The sequence below is a fragment of the Heptranchias perlo genome, chromosome 26 (assembly GCF_035084215.1).
Source record: "Heptranchias perlo isolate sHepPer1 chromosome 26, sHepPer1.hap1, whole genome shotgun sequence".
NCBI classification, from domain to species: domain Eukaryota; kingdom Metazoa; phylum Chordata; class Chondrichthyes; order Hexanchiformes; family Hexanchidae; genus Heptranchias; species Heptranchias perlo.
Genome location: NC_090350.1, coordinates 18,652,162 through 18,664,155, shown reverse-complemented (window position 1 = coordinate 18,664,155; position 11,994 = coordinate 18,652,162).

Genomic DNA, 11,994 nt, shown 5'->3' with positions numbered 1-11,994 from the left:
CAGCTAAATGTTATTAATCCATGATTAGGATTTTGATCGTGATTGCCATCTGCAAAACTGAGTTTGCACAAAGTTTATCATGGAATAGGGGAAAAAAGGAGCTTTGGAGCTTTTCGCAAAACATCCAGCTGTACCAGCTTTGCACGCGTGATTGCATTTAACTGCAATGAGGGGAAAACTGGTCATTAGTGATGGATCTACTAATCTCATTACAAGGCAATCGGACTGCTCAAGTAGTCACATTGCAAGGTGTTACTGGTTTATTTGTCAGTAAAAACATTGCTTTGTTCTCCTCACAGATAATTGTCCTGCCCCCGAGCAATATAAATAGCAGGAACATAGGAACATAGCAAGATAGGAACAGAAGTAGGCCATTTAGCCCCTCCAACCTGTTCCGCCATTCAATGAGGTCATGGCTGATCTGTGACCTAACTCCATATACCCGCCTTCGCCTCATATCTCTTAATACCTTTGGTTCACAAAAATCTATCAATTTCAGATTTAAAATTAACAATTGAGCTAGCACCAACTGCCATTTGTGGAAGAGAGTTCCAAATTTCTACCACCTTTTGCATGCAGAAACGTTTCCAAACTTCACTCCTGAAAGTCCTGGCTCTAATTTTTAGGATAGGTCCCCTAGTCCTAGACTCCCCAACCAGCAGAAATAGTCTCTCTCTATCTACCTTATCAGTTCCCCTTATTATCTTGAAAACTTTGATCAAATCACCCCTGAATCTCCTAAATTCCAGGGAATACAACTTTAGTTTATGTAATCTCTCCTCGTAATTTAACCCTTGGAGTCCAGGTATCATTTCAGTAAATCTATGCTGCACTCCCTCCAAGGCCAATATATCAATAAAGTCTTCCTAAGGTGTGGTGTCCAGAACTGAACACAGTACTCCAGGTGTGGTCTAACCAGGGATTTGTATAGCTAGAGCATAACTTCTACCCCCTTGTATTCTAGTCCTCTAGATATAAACACCAGCGTTCCATTAGCCTTTTTGATTATTTACTGTACATGTCCATGACATTTTAATGATCTATGTACATGGACCCCTAAGTCTCTTTGGACCTCCACTGTTTCGAGCTGTTCACCATTTAGAAAGTACTCTGATCTATTCTTTTTAGGTCCAAAGTTCATAACCTCACACTTGCCTACATTGAAATCAATTTGCCACAGTTTTGCCCACTCACTTAATCTATTAACATCTCTCTGTAATTTTATGCTTCCATCTACACTGCTTACAATGCTGCCTATCTTTGTGTCTTCAGCAAACTTTAATATGTGGCTCTCTATCCTGTCATCTCAGATTTTAATAAATACAGTGAATAGTTGAGGCCCCAACACAGGTCCTCGTGGGACACCACTAGTCACATCCTGCCGATTTGAGTACCTCCCCATTATCCTCACTCTCTCTCTCCTGATGCACAGCCAATTTCCTAACCAGGTCAATAATTTGCCCTCAATTCCATGAGCTTCAACTTTAGCCAACAGTCTCTTCTGAGGGACTTTATTGAATGCCTTCTGGAAGTCCATATAAGTAACATCCATAGACGTCTGGTTCACTAATGTCCTTTAGGGAAGGAAACCTGCCGTCCTTACCCGGTCTGGCCTATATGTGACTCCAGACCTACAGCAATGTGGTTGATTCTTAATCGCCCCCTGAAATGGCCTAGCAAGCCAATCAGTTCTACAATCTCGCTACAGAAAGTCACAATAAGAATAAAACTGGATGGACCACTCGGCATCGGATGCGACAAAGGCAAACCAAGCCCAGACGACCCTGGAAAGTCTTCCTCACTAACATCTGGGAACTTTTGCCAAAATTGGGAGAGCTGTCCCACAGACCAGTCAAGCAACAGCCTGACATAGCTATACTCACAGAATCATACCTTTCAGCCAATATCCCAGACACTTCCATCACCATCCCTGGGTTTGTCCTGCCCCACCAGCAGGACAGACCCACCAGAGGTGGCGGTACAGTGGTATGCAATCAGGAGGGAGTGGCCCTGGGAGTCCTGAACATTGACTCCTGACCCCAAGAAATCTCATAGCATCAGGTCAAACATGGGCAAGGAAACCCTCTGCTGATTATCACCGACCGCCCTCCCTCAGTTGGTAAATCAGTCCTCCTCCATGTTGAGCACCACTTGGAGGAAGCTCTGAGGGTAGCAAAGGCACAAAATGTACTCTGGGTGGGGGACTTCAATGTCCATCACCAAGAGTGGCTCGGTAGCACCACTACTGACAGAGCTGGCTGAGTCCTGAAGGATATAACTGCCAGACTGGGTTTGCGGCAGGTGGTGAGCGAAACAACACTTGACCTCATCCTCACCAATCTACCTGTCGCAGATGCATCTGTCCATGACAGTATTGGTAGGAGTGACCACCGCACAATCCTTGTGAAGACAAAGTCCCGTCTTCACACTGAGGACACCATCCAACGTGTTGTGTGGCACTACCACTGTGCTAAATGGGATAAATTCAGAACAGATCTAGCAACTCAAAACTGGGCATCCATGAGGTGCTGTGGGCCATCAGCAGCAGCAGAATTATATTCCACCACAATCTGTAACCTCATGGCCTGTCATATTCCTCACTCTGCCATTACCAACAAGCCAGGGGATCAATCCTGGTTCAATGAGGAGTGTCGAAGAGCATGCCAGGGGCAGCACCAGGCATACCTAAAAATGAGGCGCCAACCTGGTGAAGCTACAACACAGGACTACATGCATACTAAACAGCGGAAGCAACATGCTATAGAGTCAGCTAAGCGATTCCACAACCAACAGATCAGATCAAAGCTCTGCAGTCCTGCCACTTCCAGTTGTGAATGGTAGTGGACAATTAAAACAACTAATGGGAAGAGGAGGCTCCGTGAACATCCCCATCCTCAATGATGGCAGAATCCAGCACGTGAGTGCAAAAGACAAGGCTGAAGCGTTTGCAACCATCTTCAGCCAGAAGTGCTGAATGGATGATCCATCTTGGCCTCCTCCCGATATCCCCACCATCATAGAAGCCAGTCTTTAGCCAATTTGATTCACTCCACACGATATCAAGAAACGGCTGAGTGCTCTGGATACAGCAAAGGCCACGGGCCCCGACAACATCCCGGCTGTAGTGCTGAAGATTTGTGCTTCAGAACTAACCGCACCTCTAGCCAAGCTGTTCCAGTACAGCTACAACACTGGCATCCATCCGACAATGTGAAAAATTGCCCAGGTATGTCCTGTTCACAAAAAGCAGAACAAATCCAAACCGACCAATTATCACCCCATCAGTCCACTCTCGATCAGCAGCAAAGTGATGGAAGGTGTCGTCGACAGTGCTATCAAGCGGCATTTACTCACTAATAACCTGCTCACCGATGCTCAGTTTGGGTTCCGCCAGGACCACTCGGCTCCAGACCTCATTACAGCCTTGACAAAAGAGCTGAATTCCAGAGATGAGGTGAGAGTGGTCATCAAAGCAACATTTGACCGAGTGTGGCACCAAGGAGCCCTAGTAAAATTGAAGTCAAAAGGAATCAGGGGAAAACTGTCCAGTGGCTGGAGTCATACCTGGCACAAAGGAAGATGGTGGTGGTTGTTGGAGGCCAATCATCTCAGCCCCAGGACATTGCTGCAGGAGTTCCTCAGAGCAGTGTCCTAGGCCCAACCATCTTCAGCTGCTTCATCAATGACCTTCCCTCCATCATAAGGTCAGAATTGGAGATGTTTGCTGATGGTTGCACAGTGTTCAGTTCCATTCACAACCCCTCAGATAATGAAGCGGTCCATGCCCGCACGCAGCAAGACCTGGACAACATGCAGGCTTGGGCTCATAAGTGGCAAGTAACATTCGCGCCAGACAAGTGCCAGGCAATGGCCATCTCCAACAAGAGAGAGTCTAAGCACCTCCCCATGACATTCAATGGCCTTACCATCGCTGAAACCCCACCATCAACATCCTGGGGGTCACCATTGACCAGAAACTTAACTGGACCAGCCACATAAATACTGTGGCTACAAGAGCAAATCAGAGGCTGGGTATTATGTGATGAGTGACTCACCTCCTGACTCCCCAAAGCCTTTCCACCATCTACAAGGCACAAGTCAGGAGTGTGATGGAATACTCTCCACTTGCCTGGATGAGTGCAGCTCCAACAACACTCAAGAAGCTCGACACCATCCAGGACAAAGCAGCCCGCTTGATTGGCACCACATCCACCACCCTAAACATTCACTCCCTTCACCACCAGTGCACAGTGGCTGCAGTGTGTACCATTCACAGGATGCACTGCAGCAACTCGCTAAGGCTTCTTTGACAGCACCTCTCAAACCCGTGACCTCTACCACCTAGAAGGACAAGGGCAGCAGGCACACGGGAACAACACCACCTGCACGTTCCCCTCCAAGTCACACATCATCCCGACTTGGAAATATATCGCCGTTCCTTCATCGTCGCCGGGTCAAAATCCTGGAACTCCCTTCGTAACAGCACTGTGGGAGAACCTTCACCACACGGACTGCAGCGGTTCAAGAAGGTGGTTCACCACCACCTTCTCAAGGGCAATTAGGGATGGGCAATAAATGCCGGCCTCGCCAGCAACACCCACTTCCCATGAACGAATAAAAGAAAAATTCCCCTATCATTAGCCACCTCTTCAAAAAATTCAATCATGTTTATCAGGCATGACCTACCCTTTACAAATCCATGCTGGCTCTCTATGATCAGGTGAAAATTTTCAAGGTGTTCAATTACTCTATCCTTAATTATAGACTCTAGTAATTTCCTGACAACAGATGTTAGGCTAATTGTCTATAGTTCCCTGGTTTCCCTTTCTCACCTTTCTTAAATAGTGGAGTGAGATGTGGCATTTTCCAATCGAAAGGAACGGTTCCTGAATGGAGAGAATTTTGGAAGATTATAGTTCGGGCATCTGCAATATTCTCACTGACTTCCTTTATAACCCTGGGATGTAAACCATCTGGTCCTGGGGATATGTCACTCTTTAGTGCCATTATTTTCTTCATTACTGTTAATTTGCTTACATTAATTATGGTGAGTTCCCGTCCCTGATTCAAAATTAGTTTTCTTGGGGTGTTCGGCATGTTATCCTTTTCCTCTACTGTAAATGTTGATGCAAATTAATTATTTAACATATCTGCCATTTTCTTATTTTTATTTACAGTATCACCATTATCAGTTTTTAAGGGGCCCGCATTGCTCTTGACCACCCTCTTTCTACTAATATAATTGTAAAAAAATTTTGTGCTGATTTTGATATCCCTTACAAGTTTCTTTTCATCCACCCTTTTTGTTGCTCTTACTATTTGTTTTGTCACCCTTTGCTGTTCTCTGTATCTCTCCCAGTCACAAGGATCTGTGCTATTTTTTGCATTTTTGTAAGCTTTTTCTTTTCGTGTTATGTTGTCCCTTACCTCCTTTGTCATCCATGGCTGGTTATTTTTTGGCAAGTAGAGCTCTTGCCCCTTAGGGGTATGAGCTGGTTGTGCATCACGTTAAATTCTTTTTTGGAACACTTCCCACTGATCTTCTGTTGTTTTACCCATTAACAGGCTTGTCCAGTTTACTGTGGACTGTCTCAGTCTCATCTCGTTGAAGTTGGCCTTACCTAAATTTAGAATCTTAGTACCTGATACGGGTTTCTCCCTTTCAAATACAACATTGAACTTGATCATATTATGATCGCTATTAAATAAATGCTCATGCACCATTAGGCTGTTAACTAAATCTGACTTGTTACTCATTATTAAATCTAATATGGCCTGCCCCCTTATTAGCTCTAAGACATATTGTTGCAAAAAGCTGTCCTGAACACACAAAAGAAACTTGCTACCTTCCCGAAATGAGCTCGTCTGCTTATCCCAATCTATATGAAAGTTAAAATCCCTCATTAAAACCACTCTGCCTTTGCTAAATGCTTGTCCAATCTCTGCATTTATACATTCTACCATTTTGTAGCTGCTACCAGGGGGCCTATACACAACTCCCACTACAATCTTAAATTCCGTTCTATTTCTTAATTCTACCTATAAAGTCTCCACTGCCTGATTACGTCTCGTTATATTCTTTCTTATCGTTGAAGTAATTTCATCCTTAATCACTCAGACTACTCCTCCCCCTCTACCAGTTTCCCCATCCTTCCTGTAGACCTTATAAACTTTCAAGGACTACCCATCCAACAAATTATCAAGAGCCAAATTAGCTTTACAGAGGCTGGAAACTAGGGTTAAATTTCACAGAAGAATAGGTGCAAAGATCAGCTCTCTATGGAAGAATCAATTAAGTGCAGGAGGAAGTGGTGTATGGAGAGGAGTGTATGAGCAATAGTTTTCAAACTTTGCTATGCGGGGACTTGTTGCAAACATTGATATACTCTTCGCCACCTCCTTGTGAATATTGTCACACTCCTAGCATCCCTTGTGAATATGAGCACACCCAACGTTTTGCCACCACCCCTCCAGGATTGTCCTGGAGCAACCCGAGAGAAAAATCAATGTGACATTAAAAAAAATTGTGTTTTTCTTTCATTTTCTTTGAACACTTTCATTTATTAGTTCCAAAAATATTGGAGATGGGATAAAAAATTTTTTGACTAACAGTGACGAATCACCCAGTCGGGGAATGAAGAGTCTGTTTACTTTCCAATGGGTGTGGGAAGGCAATGCCCCATAAGAATGGACGTGTCAGGTGACCAATGGCGAGAGAAGGTCAGTCGGAGGCGGGAGGTCATGTGCTGAAACCTCCAGGAATACATCCAACCAGCGTTGGCAACCCGGCACGTTCCTGGGCACCCTGTTACACATTCTGGAGAACCCTTGTGAATATTGACACAGCCCTGGGGACTCCCTGTCCTAACATCCAAAAGTCAGTTACCCCAAGGAAAAGAATGCTTTGATTTGCAGAAAGTAGTGCCGGAAATCTGCAGGCAGCAATCCCAAGGGCCACCAGAGTATGTAGGGTCAGCGGGAAGTCCCATAATTTAAATACCTATGGTGGGATTCCATGCCATGAGGAGCACATCTTGATGCTCACCAGCCCACACAGCATTACCACAGCCCCCAGTGGATAAATTTAGACATGTTATATAAGCAGAGGTTCTTTGGTAATATTAATAAGTGCCGTTGCAGAGATTTTTGGAAAACAAGAAAAGTTATTTTAACCTTTTCCTAAGTTTTCGATTTTTGGGCATCACCATTAATCCCCTTCCTCTGGCCAGGTGGAGCAGTCTGCTCATATATATCTTTAGGTAAAGCTGCCATATACTTCTACCTCCCTTTTAAGCTTTGAAAGGTATTATAATCCATATTAAGTTTGTAAAATTGTAGTTTGTACCTCTGGTATGGAAGGAACTATGAGGTAAAATATCACTTAAAGCTACATCTAGAAATGAAAGACTTGGATAAAGCAAGAGGCAGTAACTTCGCTCATGTGCCTTCAGTTGTGTAATTGAAGTCGGTAAATGAACATTTTCATATAATGAAAACTAAATATTGCGAATGCTGGAAATCTGAAATAACAAAAAATGCTGGAAACAATGAACAGGTCAGGCAGCATCTGTGGAGAGAGAAACAGAGTAAATGTTTCTGATGAATGATCATCGACCTGAAACGTTAACTCTGTTTCTCACTCCACAGATGCTACTTGACCTGCTGTGTATTTCCAGCATTTCCTGTTTTCATTTTCATTTATTATATCTGTGACTTTGTTTTGATGAGTTAATGCCAATTGTTCTAAGCAGTTTGTTTAATCAATATCTGTTGTGTTAGCTTGACAAACAAAAGTTGATGTTTTAACTGCACCTGGTTGTCTCCCAAGTGTCGACAAAAGAAAAGTAATAAAACAACTCCAGAAACACAATACAGAATATTCATGTCAAAACAGCTGGTGTTACAGTGGAACGTAGAAGTGCCTCCTCTCACTTGTGACACATCAACACCATCATACAAACATCATACAGTATTGTGCAATGCAAACTTTGTCTCAAGCACTTTTAGTGGTCGAGAATAAGGCAGCACCTCACAACATCTTGTGCTCCTCTCACCAGTGTTTGCAAGCATTGGTACGGCGACACAGATGCTCAAGGATGAAGGTAGCGAGCTTCAGGAGGGAGCACCAGCTGAGACCGAGTGAACAGGTAGAGTCAAGTGGTAGTGGCAGAGTGTGAACAGGAAGCTGCTGGCCACATGGCCATACAGCTGCCAATGGACCTTTGTAATTTGGGAACTGCACTGTGGTCCCACTGGGCAGTTGTGCCATGCTCCTGTTGCTCTTCAGTGGGAAAGGAAAGGAAATGAAAATGCTGATCATGTTAATTGATGTATCTCCTATTTGATACATCTGTGAGCAGGACCATCAGCTGATACTGTAGTGCTATCCTGGAATAAGTAAGAGGCATAAAAATTCAAGGGCGGTGGTGACCTTGACTCCCAGTGGCAGTGCGGCCCATGTTGGAGGTTGACTGCAGGTGTCCTTGTAGTGAGAATCCCTACGTGGTCAGTTTTCAGTAAAATATTAAAATGCCTACGTGGCAAAGAAGCAGAATGCAAAATGGTTAGAAAGGATTAATTAGTTAGTAACTGAGATTGATACAAGTGGCCTGGCCCTCCTGCTGGGACATATGTTTGCTTAGTCAGCAGGCCTGCATTGTCTTATCAATGTAGAGTCTTTGATGTGATTCAAGGACTGGTCTGAATGTCTCCATGTTTATGGCAGATCAATATAGGTAACGAGCTTAGCCAAAGTTGAAAGACATTCCAGGTTGGGAGATAAGGAACAGAAGGGACAGGGAAGAACATTCCAAGTTGGAAGGTGAGGAAGTATCCCCTTTGATGTCTAACAGCAGCATGATCAGCACATGGACGATTTATGATTGGCCGGAAATAATGTAACCTCGCATGGCAACCTGTGCCCGGCTTATGATTGGTGTTGACCCTCGTTAAGTATGTTCCAACCCTATTGATTTGTATAAAAACGTGTGGATTTCTGTATGTTTTTGTTCTTGCTCTGCCAGCATAGAGGGACTCTATCAGGAGTCCAAATCAATGCTGCAGACTAAGAACCCTGCTATTAAAGTTGTGCTGAACTTTAAAATGTATTCGACTTCAGTTATTACTGAACCAGACTGAGGGGAAAGAATCCGGATCGTCAGTAGCAGATGGCTACGCTCCGCAAGAGCCTCATTGCTGACCTGGAGCAGGTAGACACAGTTGTTCTCAGGCATCGGCAGGTAGGTGCTCGACATGCAGGGATTGCTCTGATGTCTTCATTCTTCGTAATTCAGCCCTCCCTGACCTCTTCAAGGAAGAGAATCAAATCAACGATGGCTTCTGGGTGATAAAGTCTACCCTGCTCCCATAGCTAATGACCCCAATCAGAGTGTCCCGAGGAAAGATACAATAAGGCACATGTCTCTAATAGACTGGTAACTGAAAGAACTATCAGGTGTTGAAAGCACATTTTCGCTGTTTGGACAGATCGGGAGGGACACTGCCATATGTTCCAGATGGAGTATCAAGAATGGTTTTTGCCTTCTCTGACCATCACAACTTTGCACTTCTGGAAGGACGAGGAGGTCCTTGCTCAGTTAGAACCAGAACCACACAGAGCCGATTATTCGGAAGACCAGCACTCAGAGGAGTTCTCAGTGACTGCTGCATGGAGCATCAGAACACAGAACATCTCTGAAGCCTTTTTTTTTTGTGTAACATAATCCACCTTTGACACCACAGCCTGACCTCTTTCTCCCACACTTGCGAATAAAGGGATAATCCCTCAAACCACTACCCATCCTACAACGTGACAACATATCTGCTGTCTTTGCCCATATATGACATGCCTGAGTGAATGAGTCAGCACCAAATAAGTGCACCCTTCCTGTATGACTGTCACCTTTATGAGTAACAAATTGCCATGCCAATGCAGTCTATTTTAGTACAATAATTGCAAAGTACACGCAATCTCCCTACTCTTTCCTAACACTGTGCTTCCCCTATGTGACTATACATACTTTTCTATCATCTATTCTAGCGCACCTTCTAAGTACCACCTGAATGCCAGAAATCGCTGAAGATTGTTGGCTCCTCATGCTTTATAGAAGGGTCATGGGATTGTGGTGGCCCTTGTCTCATGTCTGCTTGCTGCTGGGCAGCTTGGTGCTGCCTCCCACTTTCCACTGGCATAATGCTGCGAGGGGTATGGCCGCAGGCTTGGCGTGTGCTGCTGTCCTAAGAGATAGTAGCATCATGCAGCTATGTCTCCTAGATGGCTTGGTTCGCATCATCTTCTTCATTATCACCATCATCTTCCTCCTTCTGTGCTGCCCGTGCTGTGATGGACCTGCAGGATGCAGAGGGAAGAAAGAGCAAAGTCGGCACAAATACCAGATTACGGTGTTATGTGCTCTTTTAAATATTTCGGCATGAGAACTGGGGCATCAGCGAGACTTGCTTGTGATTAGTGTGCAATCCCTCAGCATCGTATCACTGTGCAGACAATGGGAGCACAGCACGCCTCAGACTTCTGCTCCGGGTAATGCCAAGGCACCAGATTTCCAGTATGTACCAGTGAAAAAGAAAGACCTGCATTTATATAGTGCCTTTCGCAACCTGAATTATTTTTGTAGTTTAGTCACTGTTGTAATGTAGGAACGCGGCAGCCAATTTGCGCACAGCAAGGTCCCGCAAACAGCAATGGCCCAAACCTTCCTGGAATGGGGCATCTTGGGGCTTACGCCATTAATTAGACTTTTTGCTGCAACCTTCAGCTCGAAAATTTTTTGCCCTGTAAGTTGCTGGAAGTACGAGCTGATAACGGCATGGCGACGGCAACAGGGCTTCTGGGACTTTAAGGGAACGATGGGAGAAACAGTGTATCTCCTTAACCAATGAGATTTAAGAATTGAGAAAGAAACAGAGGAACAACGGAGAAGGAAGGAGAATTAGAGTAAGTGAATTAGAAATAAAGGGAAAGAAAGAGTGGATTAAGAGAGAGAGAGAGAGAGAGAAAAGAGTCAGAAAGGAAAAGTAAGAAAACAATTAAGAATTTAACATTTTTGAAATCACAAATAAAAATTTACTACATGCAGGAATGAGACTAAATAGTTCCCTTCCTGGGTCGAAGAGATTGATTGGCATTGCATTAACAATTATCAAGTAGTTCAAAGAGTAGATGCGCTATTAAGTACAAACTTTAACTTTCTGCGGCGAGTTTAATTCGAGTTTAATGTGCAAATCCAGCAAGTTCTTAAAAATAACGGGGAGGTTGATAGTGAGATGCCGTTTGTGTGAAGCAAATGGTGGAGCAGCGTAAATGGAACAGCAAGTTATGGTGATTCACAACTCATGGCATATCTCTTCTTCACCTGAACATGCTGGCCGATTTGCGCGTTAACAATGGCGTGCATCACGAACTCGTCGTTATTTTTTCAGCAAGATTTGGGCCAATGTGGTAACAACCATGTTTAGTTGTTGGTTGAGAGATAAATATTGGCCAGGACACCGGGGAGAAATCCCCTGCTCTTCTTTGAAATGGTACCATTGGATCTTATACATCCAATGTGAGGGCAGTCGAGGCCTCAGTTTAACGTTTCATCAGAAAGATGGTGCCTGCTACAATGCAGTAGTGAAGTGTCAGTCTAGATTTTGTGCTCAAGTCTCTGGAGTGGGACTGTGGCAGATTTGTGAAATTCACATTGATACTAAGTGAGAATTCAATATCCAGTTTTTAGTCTCTTTATCTGCGTTTATTGACAACAGAGGGTTATACAAGAGTGCAATGTTTGTAAGATTTGCTACAGCTTCCAAAACAAGAGCTTTTACTTTAAATTGCCTTTGGTTGAAACTATTTCCATAAGCTTAAATTTGTAACTGAAACTAAAAGAAATGGGCAGACATCTGTTCTACAGGCATATCTGTATCTATTAGGAACCAATTGGTTAAATATCCTGTAGCTATGCGCCCTGCTGCAACTCCATTACTGGAGTT